This window comes from Patella vulgata, chromosome 2 (assembly GCF_932274485.2).
Source record: "Patella vulgata chromosome 2, xgPatVulg1.2, whole genome shotgun sequence".
NCBI lineage: Eukaryota > Metazoa > Mollusca > Gastropoda > Patellidae > Patella > Patella vulgata.
Window position 1 is genome coordinate 1,239,414 of NC_065880.2, and position 23,729 is coordinate 1,263,142.

General features: G+C 34.3%; 3 long non-coding RNA genes across 7 annotated transcripts in view; 1 reads left to right on the top strand and 2 right to left on the bottom strand.

The window, feature by feature from the left end:
- LOC130010859 (uncharacterized) overlaps window positions 1-23,729 on the bottom strand; it is a 162,650-nt gene that overhangs the window by 129,877 nt on the left and 9,044 nt on the right. The window lies entirely within an intron of this gene.
- The window catches only part of LOC130010864 (uncharacterized), a 65,981-nt gene that overhangs the window by 22,539 nt on the left and 19,713 nt on the right, over window positions 1-23,729 (top strand). The gene's annotated exons all lie outside the window — the stretch shown is intronic.
- On the bottom strand, window positions 1,476-23,242 carry LOC130010860 (uncharacterized). 2 transcript variants are annotated; one of them, XR_008786157.1, is made up of 10 exons: window positions 23,186-23,242; window positions 19,230-19,323; window positions 17,647-17,806; window positions 16,805-17,013; window positions 13,827-13,898; window positions 11,191-11,270; window positions 6,582-6,626; window positions 5,197-5,295; window positions 4,403-4,518; window positions 1,476-2,909 (listed from the first exon to the last, which is right to left on the bottom strand). It is a non-coding gene; the product is annotated as an uncharacterized LOC130010860 (long non-coding RNA). The 2 variants fall into 2 exon arrangements; XR_008786158.1 differs by lacking the exon at window positions 17,647-17,806.

Sequence of the window (23,729 nt, forward strand, 5' to 3'; positions counted from 1 at the left end):
AACCGGGGAATCGAACCACACCAGTTCAGTCATTGACAAACCTTATGATAAAACGCGTTCGCCCTAACCATCCGGCCATCCAATCCCCCAAGAATGAATGGAGTTTAACGTTCCACCTGTCAGCACTGGTTCGTGTTAACTTTGAAGTTCCTGACTAATGAATATAGTTTGTCTATTTATGACTTTCACCCGCTCCCCCGTTTTGAATCTTATGTTTTGTCTTTGATCTCGGATCGACGAAGAACGTTTGAATTGATACATTTATTTGCTGCCAGGATTTGGGTGAGTATTCATAAATTTGAGTTGGACTGATCCGGAAGTAAACAAACGTGAATTAGGAATATTGCGTACTAAAATGACGTCACAGTCTATAGATTTCTTTGAACGGGGCTAGATTAGATCGAAAAGGTCAAACCCGTCAATGGTGAGAGAGTGAAATCGTCATCTAAGGACTAACGTATGGTTCAATGTTATCTCAATAACTCGCTTGCGCGTACCCGTGGGGGCAATTGGAGGACCCGGGATAACCCATGAGATTGGACAGGCGAACCTTCTCTTTTTCACGTACAAGCAGCGAATCGAAACCACGCCACTCAATGACAGACCTTATGATACAACGCTTTAAACAATTCGGCCACCCAACACACATCAGTCTTAGCCTGTCAATACGATTCGAGTTGTCTCCCTTGACCAACACGGCGTCCTACGTTAAATATTACAACTTCGATGCTACCAATACAAAATATGTCCCAGGGTAGCACCAGGGTGTTGGTAGCACTTTTAACCAGTCTAACAGAAGTATGAATTGTATTGGATAGGGTGTTATTTTTTATTTTTAAAAAGGGTCTTGGGTGAACAATTTTAAGTTATATGTAAATATTTTGGATGATGGACAATCTTTTTTTTTTAAATTTATTTTATTTATCAAAAGGCATAGAAATATTAAAAAAAATAATAAGTATTATAAAGTATAACTATATTATCCTACTAATAAATTTCACAAGGATTTTATCATCAATAATTTCTATATATGGATTTAATTGATATAAAAGTTGAAACTTGGGTAATAATCCATGATGTTTCATATAAATATAAACATTATTCATATGATCTGTTAAAACTGATTTAAATACAGCACGTATTTCTAACTTGTGATTTTGCTTTAAGAAATACAACCTTGTCTTTAGAACAGCCAATCTAGCAGCCGAGAATAAAAATACTAAAAATAAATTATCAGCTTACTTTCGGACGGGATATCCAAACATGAACCAAACCACATAATCATCTCTGCTAAACTCTTTGCTCTAAAAATTCACCTAAATCATGTCATATATGACCTCGTGTAATGCATCCCTCGAATTTTGTATAACACCCAACCCAAACAATCAAGATGCGAGATTCATCAAAGCTATTCCCAACTATTCAGAGGAGGTTACTCTTGTGTTCCTCTAGTAAGTAACGACTAAGACTAATAATATGTTCAATATGCCCGTTCCTTTATTTCAAGGTTATGTCATGACATGAATAACAATAAAATACAGTTAGTGAATCATTCTATAATAATATGGGTGTCCGGCGTGGTGGGAGATAACGTTCACAACACAAACCCTTAACGTCCTTGACGTCGCACATTGGTTAACCCGGTGATAATGGAGGCATATTCTGCAGACTTACTTATGGTGACATTTGTAACATTAACATGTACGACCAAGTTCCATCAAGGCCACTATTCTCACCTTTCTAATTAGTTAATAGGTTGTGATTATACGGTAATTGTTATAAAGTATCGGTTTTATCTCTTGGTTAGCTTTGGATATAACGAACCGTTATCTGCTCTTCCGACATTCTAGCTCCCTTTATATAGGAAAATTAGACTGTCACGTGACGTTATCAACCAATGAATAATTGTCCCTTTTCTGAATGTCGCCACTTCTTTGAAAAATAGCCTACTTAAATATTAAAACGAACTTGTCCGTTTTACTTAAATTTGACCAGGAATAATTTGAGATGTACAACAAAAAGATTGATTATAAACAGACAAAATGGACAATAACTATTGAACCGAGTAATTTGATCAAATGTGATCATACCATGTTTAATTATTCAAGACGTAATAGGTAACAATATAATCCAGTTGAGCTACGTCAACCCTGGTTATAAAACATAATTATTATAACAACCAAGATAAAATACTAGTGTTGACAATGATCATTAAACAAATAGAAATATATGTAACAATCTGACACAAGATGGACGTCTACGTTGTGACATATAAATATGTTCGTAACTAAGGACCATTTTAATGCAAGATTGAACATTTTGGAAAAGAAGTATGCAATGATATAATTTATAATAAGTGTACATTGAACAATAATAGCCCTATATAAAAGACCGAATTCTATATATTACAATATGATACATCTTTAAGAAAGTAAAATTAATGTTAGAAAATCTCCCGAGTCAGATTAAAAACAGAGTAATCAGAAGATTTTACCTAAGATTACAGGTGGCCTTGACTTTTGATCATATCCCATTTATATCATCTGTAGAGGATTCTGAATATTGACCAATTTTTAATTCATCATATCTTTGTATATACTCAACAGAATATTTGGGGGCCTGACACGGCCCCCAGTGATTCAATTTTTACAATATTTCATATATTAGAGACATTGAATACAATGTAAATAAATATTTTTGTAAGTAAATTGTAAATTTGAAGCTGAGATTGTAGAATATACATATTTGGTATTTTTCTCAACAAAAGTAGACGTATATTTTAAATTATTTCAAGAAATCTACAACTTCTTCTAGTTCTCTTTGTGCCTATCAATTCTCCATTACTTCAACTGACACTTTCCATTTTACATGATAAATTCGTTTATCACAGGAAGGACATTTTTTACCTCCTGAAAAAAAAAAACAAACATAATCTTATATTATGTGTTACTTTTTATTTTAAATGTAGATTAAGTGATATAACATGAAATGGGGTTTAACGTCCTACTTTTCTGCAGGACTAATGAAGATCGACATACGTCATACAGTGTACTATGAGGGAAAGTTTACTCAGACAGCGACATTCCCATCTAGTCTTCCACGACATTCCAACTGTCTGTCAAGGGTTCTATTAAGTGCACGACAATGTGTACAATATGGAGCCTTGCATTTCTGACTCGTCCAAATAAGAGAATAAACTTTTTATCTTCGGTCAACTATCTAAAGTGAGATCCGTGGTTTGAATATTGAACAAATTTAAAACAAAACAAAACAAATAGAAGACACAAGTAACACTTAATAAACATATCAGAACATCAAGTCAAAAATTAAAATCACAAAATTATTAACATTTAAAATATTGGCCATCCGCACTCCTTATCCTTAAAATGGTAAGTATAATATAAACATGATATTATGGAATAAAAATGGATTATCCCTGGCACATTCTATTATAATCTTGGTTTATTTTGACCAAATGAGATCAAAATGGTCACTTTCTACTCAGTTAAAGAAATTTGTCGATGAGTGAAGCCGATCCCTAATTTTTCTGGATCCCAAAACTACCTCATTTTGATGGTCACGCAAGTCACAAAAGTGAGTATATTTCTTTTATAGCACCCTTTTAAAATAACTTTATTATTTGACAAATATTAATGTTAAATAAGCATAAAAAACTGAATATCTGAATGAATTTTTGTAATGCTATCAATTTTTCTAGCGCAAAAAAAACTACTTAAAGTCATGTCACGCGAGTCACATGTCACACGAGTCACGCTATATTGTTCTACTTTTAACTTTATTTTTAGCGACTTTAGGACAGTAATTCAGTTTGCTATACTGCTTTTAGCCTAACATGTTTTCATTCTAAAACTAATTTGTTGTTTTCTTTTCAGGATGTCACTGGTTGCTGAATCTTTTTCGGGTAAACGGTCCGATATAAAATATATTTCTATGGCTCAAGTTTTGGATGTTGATGGTCAAGATGTTCTTTTGCGATACCTTCAAAGAGTTGGAGATAATCTATATACCTGGCCTTCAGATCCAGAGGAGTCCTGGCTAAATAAAGAATTTATAATTTTGATTGAAATATTTTTGAGCAAATTATTTCTTGTTTGTTTTGACAATGAAAGACAATAAAAAAATTAGTTGATTATATTGAAACATTAGTGTTTTTTTCTACCTGTCACGCGAGTCACATTTTTATGTCACGCATGGATTTAATAGTTTTTGTGTTTCCATGGAAACAAATTATACTTTTTGGTGTACAAGTTTGCAGCATTATATCTATAACTAGTTTATAAAGGGCTGCATCCTAGATTAAACCATTATTAATATTATACAGTTTTGTTAAGTTAGGGAATTAATACGCTTTGGTTATTAGACAAAATATAAAAAACATTACCTCAGGATCTTCAGCTACACAGTGGACAGTTTTCTAGTGGATATCTCTTGACACAACCACGTATCAAATAATCACAACCAACTTTTAATGACGGTTTATGTTCGAATACAGCAGCTCTGAAAAACATAAACAAAACATAGGTTTTCTTTTATAGATAATGGAGAGAACATTTACAAGACGCTAAAAACTTATCTAGGTATTGTTTATACAATTTATAACATTATTCCAATTTTTTAGATATATCAATGTAACTGTATTTTAAGGTTAAATTATTAGAAATACTATTTTTTAACAGTAAATTGACTAACAGGTAAGATCTCCAATTTGTCAACTGGACTGTCAAGTCTGACTGAGACTAACTAAGTTGTTTTATTGTAATGATACACAAACTTTAATTAAATCTTATTTAACCATTCCTACTTTTTTCATCCAGAAAGGATAACTCTATTTTGAATTATCTCCCCTTATACCACAATTTAAAACTTGTCTGCCTTAATCACATCGCTAAAAACAAATTCTAAATAAAATTGTAAATGACTAATCTATGTCAAGATAGACAGTATCAACTTGCATGTGATTACTGGTAAACAACAACAAATATAAACAAAGAAATCTGGAGAGATATATTCTAGAAATAAAATAAGCTTTAATCATTTAATGTCCTATTTTTCTGCACACCATATTCTGGATATGTTCATAAAATTATGAAGTTTAATTTAACATTTTAAAAAAAAACTTGTGATATTTAAAACCTATCCTGGTACTAAATATAACTTGAAAGTTATCACCCTTACCTGACGGCCTTCAATCTTCACAGATCTTCTCCAGTTTATCACTCAGTAAATTTCTGTTCTACAAGTATAGTCGACAGGAAACTATATATTAGCTATTAACTGAAATACAAAACGTTATAATATAGGAATAATGTTTAATATCTACACAATCATTTGATTATTTTAATAGGACAGACAGGTCTATACAATAATGTGATAGGAATGGGGTTTAACATCCAATTTGTTAAAACACGGGGATCACGGTGGCTAAACTTTTAGTAGATTCAGATTCAGATGTGATGTCAGGTAACAATGGAGTTAAGTTATTCCATGATATTTTAAAATGTAAGAGGTTGGGGGTGTTCAGTTATTACATGGGGCGTAAGTTGATTGTTAATGGTTTTACAGCTGAAGGAGAAAATATGCTTCATCTTTTAGCTGGTGTTAACTATGATTATTCTGCAAACACGTTTAAATGGTTGTTAAATAACGAACTAGACATCAAACATCCATGTTCTCAAACCAACACACCTACTATGATAGCTGCCTTTTTATTAAACAGCAAATATTTAGAATTGTTGACACGTCATCCTAGACTAGAGATCAATACACACAATAACCAGGGTCATACGGCTCTCCATCTTTCTATCATTGGATTTACTATGTTTAAAGATGGTTTGAACAAGAGACAGGTAAATGATGTTGTTAAGAATTATTGTAGACAGATATATCCAATATACATGACTTGTATTGATATTTTACTTGGTGTTGATGGAATAGATGTAAATATTCCAGATAATGGAGGTAGAACTAGTTTAATGATGGCAGCAATGAAAAACGACAGAGTTCTTACAAGGAAACTACTTCAAGCTGGTGCCATAGTTACCATGTTAGACTATTCAGGAAGATCTGCTCTACAATATCTTAATATTATCAAAGTGTGTTTGATTTGACTTGTTTTAAATTACTTCTATCTAATGGTAATACTGGTCTTCTCGATTTACCCTGTAATGATGGCAACACGATTATCAAAACAGCCTTATGTTTTCCCCGCTTCTGGGAACCATGCCGCGTTGTTCGTTTTATTAGATATTTAGTTGCTGAAAACTGTGTTCAGACTCTCATTATCTCTTCAGGTGAAAGTAGCTATAATCAAATTGATCTTACTGAACTAAGTAGTTCAGATAGAGATAAACTGAGAAAACTGTTATATCTTAGTGGTGCCCATGCGGGAAATTATGACAACTTTGAATTTTGATAAGGAAGATCACACTACCCATTCACAAGGCAGGGAAGAATTCATTAGTTTCTGTAGTAATATATCTCTCAAGTCCCTGTACGTAGAAGATTCATCAGACAGAATCTTGGATTGGGAATAAAGGAGAAGGTAAGGGATCTTGAATTACCTCGTGAATTAAAGGATTTTCTTCTGTTAAAAGATGTTCTTCATCCTAAAGATTACAACATAGATAATATTGATGATGGTTGTAATGATTTTGATGATGATTATGATAGTTATGATATAGAGATGATGATTATAGTCAATATAACTACCAGTATTTTACTCTCAATACGGATCATGAACTAAGACAAGATTTCCTAAAAACCAGGATATTTCCTAATGATGTTGATATATCTAGTGATAGTGAAGGTGATTGATGGTGATTTATAGACAAATAAAGATGATGATTATAATAGGCCTACTGATATTTCCCAGTGGTGATGACACGCCCCAAATCCTCAATTACATTATGTCCCTTTATACAATGTCAACTCTCAACAAGGGTGGATACAGGAATTTTGAAAAGGGGGAGTGCAAACCCCTATTATTCCCGACAGAGAGATATGAGAAAAGAAAGAACCTCAAGCGGATCGAGCCAAATAAATTTTTCTAGCTCATTGAATCTTAATATATAAAAATATACTTTGTCGTACAATAAAAGACATGTTGGTTGTTCCTTTTGAGATTTTATAACGTTTTATATAATATATTGACAAAGCCTAAAACATAAGCGTTCCGCCAGTTCCAATAAATTCACAAATTCTATACTCCCTTTTACAACTGATAATAAATTTTTGATTTAATTTATATATGCACATATTTTATTTTTTATATACGCACATATTTGATGTTTACATATGTTGCCATTACTAAATAATAATTTATTTTTGCTACTGTTTTATTTAAAATTATTGTGTTAATATATAAATTTTATTATATTCTTGTATTTCGTTACTATTTATCATTCTTATATAAAAGCTTTAAGAAATATTGTAGATGACGCTAAATAAATGGCTTAAAGAAATAATCAAATTGGAGGGGGGTGGGCCTAACACATGAACTATTGATTATAAGGTATGTCACTGAGTTAGGTAGCGTTGTTTCAATCCCACCCCATGGGGTTCCTTTCGGATTCCCCCCACTGCTAACTAAAGCCCACTACATACAAGAAATTGGCATAGTTTGTGTGTGACAACGTTAAACACCCACATCCACCCACGACAGGTATTACTGTCAGGTTGTAACTTTTAACTTAGACCAAACTCTCTTGGGTAACATTTCGACATAAAACTTTCAATTGAATAAAGAAAAAATAAAGGGTGTTCATTTCGTCCTGACCATTGTGTGTGGTGTTGTGTGCTTGAAGGCAGAGCGTGATCGTTGGTTAGTGTGGTGTGCTAGTCAGGCGAATTGGGCACATGGAACTGGATCCCAAACGGTACTTGTCTTGTTCCTCGGGCGATCCTCTTCCAAAAAGGCCCAAGTAGGATCAACATTATTAAACATGACATGCTTGTTCTATGGGCAATCGCGCATCGATTTTGTATATGACGTCACAATTTAAAGGTGGCGGCCATGACGTCATGTTCGGTTGCTGGTCCGTATACTACGGTCATTGGGGACATTGGCTTGGATATATTTTTACATGTACAACATTGGGTAGACCTGGATTCTCATGTCTAAATATTAAGGCCACCTGCAGATTTCATCAAGGTCACCTGATGTAAACAGGTTTAGGGCATGTGGTTGCTGGCGAAGACAGTGGGTTGGGTTAGAGTTAACCCTGTTTACATCACGTAACCTTGACGATAATCTACAGATGGCCTTAATATTTAGACCTAACCAGTCTGACCCTCTCAGATGCATTCCGTGAAAACTAGGCGAGAAAAATCCTAAGCTATGATCTCAAAACATATAGGAATTTAAAATTAAAAACGAAACAATTTGATATAATAAGTTGAATGAATATTTAATAACGAATATGGTAGACAAGAACGATACAAACATTGCTGGGGTGGGTTGACAATTGTTGGAGGGGGGGGGGGGTATACTAAAGCTGACACAATCTAGATAAAACGTATAAACACAAATCAATCAATCAATCGATCTATAATACACCATCATAAACTACACAATGTTTACTATATTACATACATCACTAACTTGTCTTCATAATACCGGTAGGACGTTAAACCTCATTTTATTCACGTATTCGTCAAATGGGGTTTAACGTCCTACTTTTCTACACTGACTGGGCTAATGAAGATGGGTTTATGCCATGCAGTGTGTGCTACCGTATAAAAGACATTCTGCCCGGACAGCGACACAATGCCCCACTGTTATTTCAAATTCCAACACAGGCTTATGTGTAGGTCTTAATTATACCAGCAAGGCTGAATGAATTCAGGTAACTCTATTGGTAATTGGAATCCATAAATTTAAATATAGCCAGATCTGTTGGTTTCTTTTTCTTTGATGACTTGACATGATTTTACTATAAAGCTTCCTGGCTGGCAGCCACTCCCCTTATAACACTTGGACCTTAGTGCCATTGACATCTGGGTATTAATTTGAAAATGTTATAATACTATACCGGGCCTATATACAATAGAGTTTATTTAGTTCTAGTGTCATTGCCATTAGTTTGAAAACGAGTTCCCTCCCTAATCATATTTTATCCCCATTAGCGGACATGTTAGATCTGTTGGTGTCTTTTTTTAAAAAAAGTATTAGTTCTTTATAGTGGTTATATATAACAATTAAACTAATCAACTAGGCCTACCTGGTGAAATGTCAAGACATTGATCAACTAGTACCTAATGTTTCTCTAGGCCTACCTGGTGAAATGTCAAGGTACTAATCAACTAGTACCTAATGTTTCCCTAGGCCTACCTTACAAAATGTTGAGACAGACGGCTAATAACTAGATCTACCTTGTAAAATATCAAGGTGCTAATCAACTGGTCCTTAATATTTCACTAGGCTGGGAAATAATGGTTTTATTTGTAGGCCTAAACCCTAGATATTCCAGTGGGGAGTCGTCGACCTTTGTTTATTAAAATCTGATCAGATTAAATTTTTGTTACGAGTTGAAGTAAATACAGTTTTTGATAATTAAATATCACTATTGAGACCACCTTCACATATATCAGCCAACATTTTCACATATCTCAGACTGGCATGACAAGTTTTTCAAAGAGTAGGACAAATTTTGAATATTATTTCATTCATAAATATATATTTAAGTGTTTTAAATTTAACTGTATTTATAGTCTTTTAAGGTTAAAATCATTGAAATGCCCTATTTTACAACTTGTATATAAATCAACTGCCAGTCCCAGGTGAATTCTTCAATCGATCTTTTACTGGTTATCCAGTACCGGGGAAACGAGAACCATAATGAATATACATGTAGGATCTGAATTCTCATAAAATGTAAACCACCTTAGGAATATTCCATTTAAAATTACAGGGGGGGGGGGGGGCAGATACCATAATATACTAAGCTTTTTTCAAACAGACCCTCCCCCCACGCCCCATTACATTACCCACAAAACCCAATTTTTCCACACGTTCAGTAAAAGATTATTTTTTTTAAAAATGTGTGGTACCCTCCAGATATTTTTAAATGGATTAGCCCTAAAGGAAAATCTTTCCTCCCACTGCTAAAGACCCCTACGCGCAAGCTTAGCTTTAGCTCCAGATATTAATCATTGAACTCAGTCAAGACATTCACCTAATGAACATCAAGTTTAAACATTCTACCTCAATAAAAAGCAGAGTTGTAATGTTCCGAAGCCTTGACCAATCAAATTGCTTATCGCTCATTAGCCTAAGCAGAAAATTCTCATTATCAAACTTAATCAAGGTAATTAGAACTAAAGTTATCGTGTCCCAAAGCATCAACCAATCAAATTGCTTATCTCTGCTTACCCTAAGCAGAAAATGCTCATCTTCGAACTCCATCAAAGTATTGACGTAATAAACACCTACACCAAGTTTGAACATTCTAGCTCCATTAGAAAGAGAGTTATTGTGTCCCAAAAAGTGTGACGGACCGACAGACGGACGAACCCATTTTAATAGTCCCCTGCTTTCTTTGAAAGACAAAAATATGTTAACATATTATAAACACTCCATTATATACCAGATTAAAACATATAAACAAATTATAAACACTCGCCTTAAAATTCCTCTCGTATCATACTGCATGGAACATGCTTGTCTTTCTTGATGCAGAACAATAGGACATTAAAGGACATACCAAATATAATTTTAATACAGAGATCATTGCTACAGTAGATGCGTAACGAAGATTTGAAGAAACAGGAAGTGACACAAAAACTGGAAAACACAAGTAATCCTTATATTAGTTATTTTAGTAATGATGTCTGATAGAGGCTAGCTTTCATCGTTACTGGCTGATCCTAAAGATAACTAATATGAAAATAAGGCTTTTCCCCCACCTTGGTTCTAAGGCTATTTCGGAATCCTTACCGTCTATTTTTCACCGTGATTCTTCTTTGATGGCCAGTGTCAATTGATCCTTGGAGTTTTATATACAGCGTGAAAGTCCTGACTAGATTAGTGTCACGGGCCGTGGCATATCACTGTTTTTTAGTGCCGTGACGAAGGATAGTCATGGCGTAACAACACCGTAGTGTCACACTATTTTCTACATAAAGTAAGGAGGTTTAGCTCCTTCAAAACAGTATTAAAAAAAAAAATCCTACCTTTAGCTCTGTTTACGGCACGTAAAGGACGTAGAACTCTCAACACACGAAGAATTTTTACAACTGATATAGCTTTATGGCTGAAAATATTTGAAAAAGGTGTAAAAATAATGATTTCAATTGGAGGTGAACATGAAACCTAAGAACACTGATTTCCCATTAGTTTAAAATAACAATTCAATATGTGTCCACTTGCTGTGTACACAAATATATTTTATTATTGTGAAATGCATAGTAAGTCTACATAAAAATCCAGTGTATAAAAATAATGATTACAATTTTCATTTTGATAGGAACAAAAGACCCAAGGACACGGAGTGAGTTAAAATACCATGTCTTCTATATGTCTTCAGTTGCTGTGTATACAAATAGTTTTAATTTATTGTGCATGTGTGTATACGGTATGCAGTGTTTAAACAGGCATTATATAAGAGCTAAATCTGCCTATTGCAGGTCTTTCTTTAGGCATGAAATGTTATATAAATCATTAATTAGATATTTATTAACATGACAAGACAATAATCAACTCTCGATGCCATCAGATACTCCAGATTTTAACTAGATTAGAACAATTTGGCTATTTCATGATTTAATTCAACCAGCGGCTGCCAGGCAGGATACGCCCACATTTTCGAGAGATGGATAGAGAACAAGCTAACAAGAAAGTGATTTTTCCTACAATCAAGGGCCATAATTCAGGAAATTACAATTCGATATGCGCAAATATCGAAAGGAACTGAATGAACGGCAGCCAATTTGTCTGTCAATTTTGGGCCAATTTCCACGAAATTTGAACTCAGTCGTCCTCAGTGTGTAACGGTGATATAATAATACGTTTTTTTAAATCGGATAAAAATTATGACCTCTATAGGATCCACAAGCTAAAAACGCAATTTTTCGTACAATAAAGGGCCATAATTCAGGAAGTTACGGTCCGATATGTGCGAATATCGAAAGGAACCAAGATCTTTGGGTTATAAACTTATATTTCAAGTTTCAACAAAATCGGATAAAAATTGTGACCTCTATAACATATTCTTATGCTATTCCAGAACGAATGGCGGCCATTTTGTCTGTCAATTTTGGGCCGATTTTCACGAAATTCAAACTCAGTCGTCCTTAGGGTGTAACAGTGATATAATAATACGGTTTTTTAAATCGGATAAAAATTATGACCTCTTTAGGGTCCACAAGCTAAAAACGTGATTTTTCGTACAATCAGGGGCCATAATTCAGGAAATTACGGTCCGATATGCGCGAATATCAAAAGGAACCGAGATCTTTGGGTTATAAACTTACATTTCAAGTTTCAACAAAATCGGATAAAAATTGTGACCTCTATAGGGTCCACAAGCTAAAAACGTGATTTTTCGTACAAACTGGGGCCATAATCCATGAAGTTTCGATCCGATACATGCCAATATCGAAAGCAGCCGAGATCTTTTGGAGATAAACCTATATTTCAAGTTTCGTTAAAATGGATAAGAATTGTGACCTGTAGAGTGTCCACAAACAAATTGTGGACGGACGGACAGGGGCGACAAGAATATACGTCCACATGAACCAAGATGTACGAAATGAACCAAGATCTTTGGGTTATAAACATGCATTTCACTTTCATCAAAATCGAATTAAAATTGTGACCCCTACAGGGTCCACAACATTTTTCGTACAATCAGGGGCCATAATTCAGGAAGTTACGATTCGATATGCACGAATATCGACAGGTACTGAGATCTTTGGGTTATAAACTTACATTTCAAGTTCCATCAAAATAGGGTCCACAACCTTGATATACCATGTTTTTAGGCTATTTGAGAACGAATGGCGGCCATTTTGTCTGTCAATTTTGGGCCGATTTTCACGAAATTCGAACTCAGCTGCCCTTAGGGTGTAACAGTGATGTACTAAAACATTTTTTTGAAATCGGATAAAAATTATGACCTCTATAGGGTCCACAAGCTAAAAACACGATTTTTCGTACAATCAGGGGCCATTATTCAGGACATTACGGTCCGATATGCACGAATATCAAAAGGAACCGAGATCTTCGGGTTATAAATTTACATTTCAAGTTTCAATAAAATCGGATAAGAATTGTGACCTGTAGAGAGTCCACAAACAAATTGTGGATCGACGGACGGACACACATATGGACTACGGACGTATAAAAATATGCATTTTAATCATTGAGAATTTTGACTTTAAGACTGTGTATACATTATTTGTTAGATATAACTTATGTTGTCTGCTAGCTTACAGATCATGTGATCTCGAGGATCTCATACAGAAATATGACTCATGAGTATGACATGTACCCGTTACAGGAGGTGAGAAATGAGAGAGAGAAGAAATGGGGTTTAACCTCCACTCGACACAAACTAGGTCATTTCGGGCCTAACATATGGTTCAATTTTATTTCAATAAAACTCCCTCTCCAATGCACTCACTAGTTATCATGCTTCTCTAAACACATGACCTGTGTATTCACAGCACACACCTGAACTAACATGCACTCTGACTGTTATTCTCTCACTCACAACTAGCAGACCACATAGTCAACAGGGATGTGTTGCCTTTATTGTTGAAATTTTCATTATCTTTGTTTACCTGAGAATCTATAACAAGACTCTTACTCTTGGATCTTCTGATGGATCGAGTGCGTTCTTTCTCCTCATTCTTTTGTTCTTCCGTTCTCGACCACCAAGCTATAATTTTAAATTTATAAACTGAAGGTTTCAGTTAAACCATGGATATATACTGTATTATAAGGTCCATGGTTAAACTATTCCCCCACTCCTACGTTAAAAACATATTACAATTATAAATAAATACCTGAAAGATCCTTAAGTTCGCACCTGTCATTTGGCGGTAGCGAATCAACTCGCGGACCCATCATGCTTTGCAACGGCATTAGCAAACAAAAGTGCCAGACCACTCAACAGATTTCTATTGTTTTTATTTCTTAAATTAATGGTGATTGAGTAATAATTTATTAGGATTTAATACAAGCAATATAGAGAAATATTGCATTGTCGAAGATTTCAACTAAATATTTTTTTTTTTCGACGCAATGAACAAAGAAGACGACAATTCCCGCCATATATCCAAATGCCGACAGTGATGAAGTAATATTTGTATTTACTTTGAACTCTGTTCTATTTAAAAAAAAAAAAAAAAATCTTAGGAGATGCTTGTTCATGATGACAAAAAAGTCATAATTTTAATGGAACTGACTTTTCAATATTATTGATAGTAATATAATTGCTACTTTGTACAATTGAATTTTATATCATTGGAAAGAACATTTTTGTAAAAGTTTTTCTATGTATAGAAAATATATGTTCTTTTTTTTAGTTATTTGCAATTTTATAGTGGGTATTAGAATTAACAATAATCCACTAATTGGCTTAGGGAGATGGGCCCTGCTGATTTAATGAGCTTAGGGGTACCTGGCTTATCTTTTAATTGACTCTAGGGTTAAAGTGTAGACTACCTATCTATAGTGGTGTAAAATCATCCAAATTGTACTATATTGCATGTCAATAGGGGGCAGCTCTAAACAAATATGGCAGAAAACTGATGCATCGTAACCAAATTTCAGGCAGATTAGCATAACCTATTTTGAGGTTACCATATAAGAGGCTTATTTCATACCCTGCTTTACCAGTCAATATCTTCAAATAATTAATGTATAATGAGTTCACTAGTAGTACCACTCAGAAAACCTTGGCAAACTCTGGTACCCTATATCTAGCCTCGGCTGTATGTACCTACACCTATACAATTGCGATGTGGCTACCAGTTCACTTAACAGGAAAACTTGTCGCTTTTAGAAAAAAGTTCTCAAAATTGCATTGTTCGAGGAGTGTGTAGAGTTTTCCTTGCAAATTTGTCCTTTGTTTAAAGAAAATCGGATAAACTTTAAAGACATTGAAAGCTTTGTATGATAAAACACTCTTCATGGGTGACGCCATTTGTAATCCGGGAACTTGAAAGTAGTTCCAAAGGCAGAATTTGTCATACAGCCGAGGCTAGATGTAGTGTACTGAAGTATGCTGAGGTTTGCCGAGTGTTGTAGTACATCATGCTCACTTCTTGTCCGGGTCCAGTTGACAAAGCGTACATACACAACTTTATTGAATTTACGTATGCAACTTAAAAAAACCAAACTTTAAGAAACATATTGTAATTCATTATCTAGCCTTTGACTACAAATATCCAGGAGTAACATTTCTTGTCAGGGTCAAGTTGACAGAGAGTATGTACACAACTCTATTGAACTTCCATGTTCGCAACTTAATGTACACTTTGAGAAACATACACTGTAATTGATTATCTCCCCTTTGATCACAAAGATCCAGGAGTAACATTTAGATCAATGATCAAGGTTCAGTTGGGTGCATTATTCAAGGATGAAGACAGAGAACATAACTAAAATTTAATGACAACTTTTGTCTCAGATTTCAGTGACAGTAATGAAAATGGTGATGTCATTTTTGTTATATCAGTTAAGTTTAAATAGAGGCACCCAACGTCATGCAAAACAATTAGTTGACATCATATCTGACGTCTACAATTCAGCAGCTTAAGGGTTAGAATAACGCATTTCTTAAATTGAACAACCTGTTCATTCACCTTATGAGGAAGTAACCAGATTATACAATAGGTGAAAATACAAAAACAGCTGGTGCAAAGTACCATTAAAGTCTCAATGGGCAATTGGCATTTGTCCAAGACTGGAAATAAGGCACCTGTCACAGACAATGTCAGACACAGATTCAGGCTTTGTCAGGCACTAAACCTCTGGTGCCTGTCATTTTGTCTGGCACTAATTTGTCTTTTTATTGATATTATTAATACATGTCTGGCACTAAGTTGAAAATGTCCGGTACTATTTCATTAGTGTCTGACATTTTGTCAGGTACATCTAAAACCATTATTTCCAGGCCTGCATTTGTTGCTAAAACATCAAATTCCTCACGGCTTAATCCACGCTAATATGTATTCAGTTTGATTATTAAACATTTAATAAAGAAAAACAAATCAAAATACTAATGCTAGATAATCTCCCGGGTTCGATTCAATCGGATTTAGACAAAGCCCATCAGGTTTCTCCACTACCAATAAAAGATGATGGTTTCTTGTTAATAGCGAGCAGCATATCAATGAAATTTCAATTCCACATATCTTTGTAAATATTGAATGGAATTGAACAACTTTGAAGTAATATTCATATTAGAGATTCATCTTTCATGATACTGTAGTTTGCAAGTGATTCCTATTGTTTAAAACAATGCATCAGGACATTTAATACAGAGAGATAGAAATGGGGTTTAACATCCACTCAACACAAACTAGGTCATTTCGGGACTAACATATGGTTCAATTTTATTTCAATAATTCGCTTGCACGTAGGGGTCTCTAGCAGTGGGAGGAAACCAAAGGATCCGGAGAAAACCCATGAGGTTGGACAGATTCACGCAAGGATCAAACCTGGGACCTCTTTGTTAGTGAGCCAGGGCCTGCCCACTGAGCTACCATAGCTCCCTAAAGACTCACCTATGATGGTCAAGGTATCAGAAGAGTTTGACGAGAGGATTAAATCAATTACCTGGTTGCTTTAAAGACACGTAATAATCTGGCACATCTCAACACACTGACACCTTCTGTATAAATTAGAACCACCTCTAATATACTACATAACACAACAAAACTGTGAAAATGGTTAAACAAAGACACAAAATAACCCTGGAAGCCTAAACTACATTTTTAACAGCATTTCAAATGTAAATAACACAACAAAAAACAGATTGGCGATACCTGAAAATAAAAAAAATAACATTTATTAATTTTATTCAGAGGATAATGAGGGAAATTTTCCACATGTAGATCAATTAAAATTCCAACTGTCAAGTGTTCTTTAACGTGCTTGGACAGCCGCGCTACAGCCTACTCTTACATCGAATTCCAACTGTCAAGTGTTCTTTAACGTGCTCGGACAGCCGCGCTACGGCCAACTCTTACATCGAATTCAAACTGTCAAATGTGTACACAGGACCTCAGATTTCAATCTCATTCGAAAGACTAGACAGCTGTCCTTGTCAGGCCCTCCATCCTGCACCAATGACAAGAGAAAACCACACCAGAAAATCCCAATGAACTTTCTTGGTCAACACCGGGATCAAACCTGCTACCTCCAGACTAGCGAGCCAGCATCATACTCGCTTAGCCACTGTGGCTCCAGTACTTTCTCGGCCAACAGAGGGATCTCCGGAATAGTGAGCTGAGAACTCTGGGTTAACGAGCCAACACCTTACTCACTGATCCACCGCATCTACCGTGTAGTCACATGACTTTGATGTTCATGATATCGCATCAAATAACGTTTTAGAAAATATCTTTATCTCTAAAACGCAGCATCAATCAAAGATACTCTATGAAAGGAAAAATTACTTTGAAAACTATCAAGTCATTCAATTGTCTATAATGTTCTGATGTTAACACACAAGTATTTAAAAATACTAATACAATAACTAGCCAATAAAAAACTTGTGATTTCAATATTTTACGACTAAATCATCTACATCTTCGGTTCTATTTTTCTAATATAAACCTGAAACACAACAAAATAATTCTGAGATCTAATATCATTTTGAGAAACTGAAATGATTTAAATAGACTAAATAGGTATCAGACCAAAAATAAAATACTAGTTGTCTTTTGCGTTAATTATGCCAAACAAACAGAAGATATTGGATACTTTTAATTAAACATACATTATACAAGAGCTAAATCGGTCTATTGCAGGTCTTTTTTTAGACATGAAATGTTATATAAACTATTAATTAGACATTAATTAACAAAACAAGACCATAATCAACTCTCGATGGCATCGGATACTCAAGATTTTAACTAGATTAAAATAGTTCACCACATAAAAATTTAATTTAAAAATGGGAAAGCGAGGATAAGTCCTGAATATACCAGTGCCCTGGTTACCACTATGCACACATCTTGTCAAAACTACAAACAGTGATAACTTGGCTAAGAATGAAGTAATTTGAATGAAATTTTCAATATTTTCTTTTTTTTATCATCTATTTTTGAATTATTATAGCAAGAATGACCAACTCTTTATTAAACACTTAACTAATGTATCTTTAAATAGCATTAAATTCCATTTGAGTTGGTCAATAAAATCTAAGTTCAAGTTATACACGAACAAAATTACTATTTTAAGACATCAATAATAACACAATAATCACAATATAAACAAACTCATTTATGATTTATGTATAATACTTAATTGGGACGTTTGTTGAACCATGGTCGGGAAATTAAAAACTTATAAATTAAAAACTTGTTTTTAAAATTGAACGGTCAGCTTTAAACTGGGCACAAGTAAAAATTAGATGATTTTATATGTTCTTAACAAATTTTTAAACGAAGATCTGATATTGAAGGAATGTGAAAAAAATTAGGGCTAAATATGCAAGGTTAAACGATACCCAGATTACAATGAAAATGTTGATTAACAAGTTAACACTATTTAAACTCTTGTATAACAAAACGTTTACAAGGTTTGTTTTAAAATTCTTATGGTGAACAACCAAATTTTCAAACGAAGATCACATATTGAACATGAACAACCAAATTAGATGATTATGGGTGATTTTAAATGATTTTTACAAATTTTTAAACAAAGATTTGATATTAAACGAATGTGAAAGAAATCAGTGCTAGATACACAAGATTAAATGATATCCAAGTTACAGTGATAATAAAGTGATTGTATTCCATATAAATTGTGTTGTGTGAGGTTGGTTTGAAAGATAACTTTGTTTTTGCAGACCCAATGGAAACTGCCACAAATCTTTTAATAACACATGAATACCCATATTCCTGAAGTAATGGCCCAAGAAATCCCTCTCTAATCAAACGGAACACTGCGAGGAGTATGATGAATACCCTACTTTAAAAGTTTTTAATTAAAATCTAATGATCTTTTTTCTTAAAATATCTCAAATCTTCCTTACTTTTTTTTGTTGAAACCATGATGGAGTTAATTATAAGTCAGTGCTGCTTAATTCTTTTGATTGATCTGATAACTCAGCTTCCATAGATTTACACCTGTGAAAAAAAACAATATTTAACGAATTATATGTAATAGTTATACACCTTGTTTTCAAGGTGCATGGGTTGATACATCGTCCCTTTTTTGAGTGGGGCTCCGAGGCGAAGCCAAGGAGATCTCCACTCAAAAAAGAGACGGTGTATCAACCCATACACCGAGAAAACAAGGTATATAACTGACTTATACTAAATACTTTTTCGAGAAATAGAGATTTTTTCTATTTTTCCCAATTTCAAAAGCATTTTTCATTTCACAAATTTATCAAAGTTTCCCATTTAGAGCCCCCCAATTATCTCATCGCAAAAGCTTATTTCTACTCAGGTAAATGATGTTAGTACACTGCACGTGCATTTCATGGTTTAAATTAGGTCAAGGAAAATGTTCATAACAGGGATATTGATTGGTTGAGAAAAGCAAACGTCATCCAATCATTTTGTACAATAGCCATTTCTTGTTGTTTTGCCAACATCCTGGCTGCGTCGATTGTAGTGGATGGCAGAAATGAATGCGGGAATTCGTCGAAGAATCCTACTTTATAATGTCACAGATATATATTTCTAAGACCAAGAATATCAGTTCTGCAAGAGATTTCAATGATCGCGAGGATTTAGAAGCCCGATCCTTCACAGAACAAGAAATTAAAGCCATGCAGATGAGTCGAATTCTGCCAAACACAAGGAAAAATACCAATTGCATAGGAATATGGTGACACTTCAAGATCAGTACAAAAGATTGGATTTTAACTTTTTTGATAAGCAAGGTACATTTGCTAATTTCCGCACAGGTCAATTCATTAACTTCGCGAGGTATTGACATCCACTGACAGACAAAAACAAGAACAGCCATTAAATGAAGACGAGTTGGAATTGTAGAGTTCTCAAGTTTATAGTGTAGAAAATGCCAATGGATTAATTTATACTAGTAATATATTTGGATTATGTGCTGCGGATGAGCATAAACCGCGACAAAATGTGAAAGTTTTTAGTGTTGAAAATGCCAAGAGATTAATTTATAATAGTAAAATATTTGGATTATGTGCTGCGGATGAGCATAAGCTGCGACAAAATGTGAAAGTGCGACAAAATTTGAAAGTGCGACTAGATATCAAAATGTAAAGAAATGTGAGACAAAATGTAAGAATATGACTGAGAGTGACGCACATTCGGAAAGTTACAGAGACAGTTGAAAATGATGACTCTTTTACCATAACATGTTCAAAATGGGTTGTAGATGTTCAAATAAATATGTAAATCATGATTTTGTTATTTATGTCCCTTTTCAACTGATACACGGCCGCTTTTCAACTGATACACAGCCACTTTTGAAAAGTTATTGATTTACTTAACATAGAAATACAGAGGGTAAAAGGCTAATCTTAGTAAAACAAAGAGAAAACAAGCCAACAGTGAGGCCGATATCTCCCTGACGAAAACCCAAAATATCTTTTAACACTATTGATTTACTTAACATAGATTTACAGGCGGAAAAAGTCTAAACTTAGTAAAAGAAAAGAAAAAAAAATTAATCAAATTAATGGAAAATAAGTTCAGAAAAAGAAAAAAAAGCAGAAAATAAAACAAACTATAAATAGATCCAGATATTTTTTTTAAAATACCAAGAACAGATAAGTGGTGGGAAGAGGGTGTGTCTGTTCTTTTAAAGGCAATTAAGGTTAACAAATATATTCTAAAGCCTGTCTCACACAGGCGTGCTTTACTCTGGCATAGATAGGGAGAACGGTGACCCTGTGTGGTGATGCCACAGTGACGCAGCCCAACACCAATGCAAAATGTATGTCGGATGACGCAACCATAGAATCAACCTGGCCCCGAATTCACAAAACATTCTCAGACTTAAGTTAAGAATTTACTCAAAATTGTTCGCCTAATTTTAACTAACATATATATAGCCCCTTATAAAACTTTTGTTATTTTAATATTTCAAATACATCAATAAGAAACTATGTGAAAAGTTTTGTGTTTCTGGATCAAAGATATTTCTCATAAACAGTGATTGAACTTTCAGTAACTGTTTAACTTAAGTCTGAGAATGCTTTGTGAACTTGGGGCCTGACGTCATGCCGCAAGTGTTTTTTTTGGCTGTCAGTTGCCACAAAAGGTTAGGCACACTAAAGCGTCACATGGCAAAACACTGCATTACTCGTCGTAGAATAGAAATATTTAAATGGCGTTACTATTTGTATCTAGGCGGTCAGACTATTGGGCAAAATATTTAACATTTTCAACACCTGTGGCACCAAGCTACTGGCACACACCTTACGCTACAGGGCTAGAAATTCACACGAATCTCCGAATCTGATTCGCGCAAGGATTCTCGCAAGAGCTTACGCTGCGAATCTAGAAGGATTCTCGTAAATATTTTCTTAAAAAAAAAAAAAAAAAATCTCGGAGAATTCTCGAGTCCAACTGTTGAATGTCAGTCAGGGTTAATTGTGGGATTTAGCCGATTGATGTTTAATCTAGCCGATTGGTAAAACAATGAATCGGCCACATGGTATCATAAATCAACAGTCATACCTTAGTGCGAATCGGCCATATGTGGTTCATAATCCGAGTAATTAGCACATTTAACGGTGATTTTGATAATCCGGTAAAAAAACAAAACAAGCTTGCTGATAATTCATACTAGGTTCAGTAAAATACGCACGTGGTGAATGAAATGAAGACGATCTCGGCATGGTTTGCGAATCGCGCATCTTCCACGCTTCGTCCGTGAGAATTCCCGGTATTAAAATAATAACTGGATCATACATTGATGGATTCACCGAACAGTTGTTACTGTAGTTAAATTTAAATTTGCATTGAATATAATCCCCTGATAGAACACCGAATACACGGGGAGAAAAACAGTGGATATTTTCCCAACAAAATCTTGAATGTCGAATTCCAATGACACGTGACATATTGGTTGGAATTAGGTCAATAAACCAGTTCTAAATAGCGTTTACCGTTATGATTTTTTATTTTATATACATGCTGACAGAGACTTAATTTTAAAAATATTATTGAAGGCTATATCATAGTCGTACCGAAGTTTATTTTGTCACGTGATCATTGTGCAGTTTGTCTATCATCGACGAATGAATAAAAACTTTTGCAAGTTATGTGACTAGTTGCGTGATAGACAAAAGACTACAAATTGTGCTATGAAGAAATGCCATGGTGCTGTATCAGCTTATTTTGACTATGGCATTTTCTGAATATTACTTCTGACACAATTTAAGCGTTTACCAAAAACTCCATCTGATTGGGGTTTTTAACATTGTTGTTGTATATTGGTGATTTAGATTATCACAATAAACACAATTTTGTTTTTTTTAGACAGTATTATTAATTAAGATTCGGAGGATTCGCGCAGATTCCATATATGAGAATCCTCTTAGATTCTTGTAAAAAATGACGAATTTCTAGCCCTGCGCTACCATTGTCTAAGATGCACATTGACCTACCCAGGTAACTCAAGGGGTTACACTTGTGTGAGACAGAGTGAAATCAGAAGTTTCATCATAATTTAAACATATATACTAAATTTAAACTGAACATGGTCAAATCAGGTAACATCAAAAATTCTTTTTTTAACAACCCTCAAAGATCACAAAAATGCTAATAGCTCTCTGAAAGGGTTGGCATATTGGACTTGTAGCCTGGCTATGTAAAGTCTAGTTACATACTCAGATGCAATGAAAGCACACCACTGATTCAACTGGAAGTGCTGGCGAGGCATTAATGTAACTGAAATGTGATTTTTAGCATGATTGTAGACCAGACATTTACTGATGCAAGAAAATGAACAATGATGTTGTTACATTCAGAATTGCAAGATTAAAGTGTATCTCACAAGCAAGATTAACAATCATCGCCTTATAAAAGTGCTGACTCGGTATATAAAGGTGTGGACTCTGTATATAAATGGGTGAAGAAAAATAAACTTACTATGCTTAGGTATTGCTATTTCTTCATCTTCTGCATCACATTCAGGATCAATATCATCTAGAATTTTAAAAAAAAATCAGTTAAAATAAACTTTCTTAAAATTACAAATCAGTAGTACATTTCTCAACTTAGATGAAAGGGCCAAAAATCATTTACCTGAAAAATCACATTTTGTCCCAAAATTATATAAAGCAAACTGATGCAAGAGGCTAATGTAATTCTGACCAAGTTCAAAGATTTTAGACCAGAAATTATCAACAACGACTGCATGGTCAATACAAGCATTGGGTACTCATCTTTAGCTTAAAAAACAACATTGCCCACTGACTTTAGCTGTAAATTAATTCATTCTAAAACATATCTAAAACAGCAGATATAAACTGCATGGCTCGAAATGTTCGCCTGTCTACTTGTCGCCGACAGGCGATTTTTTCGTCTGACAGGTAGCA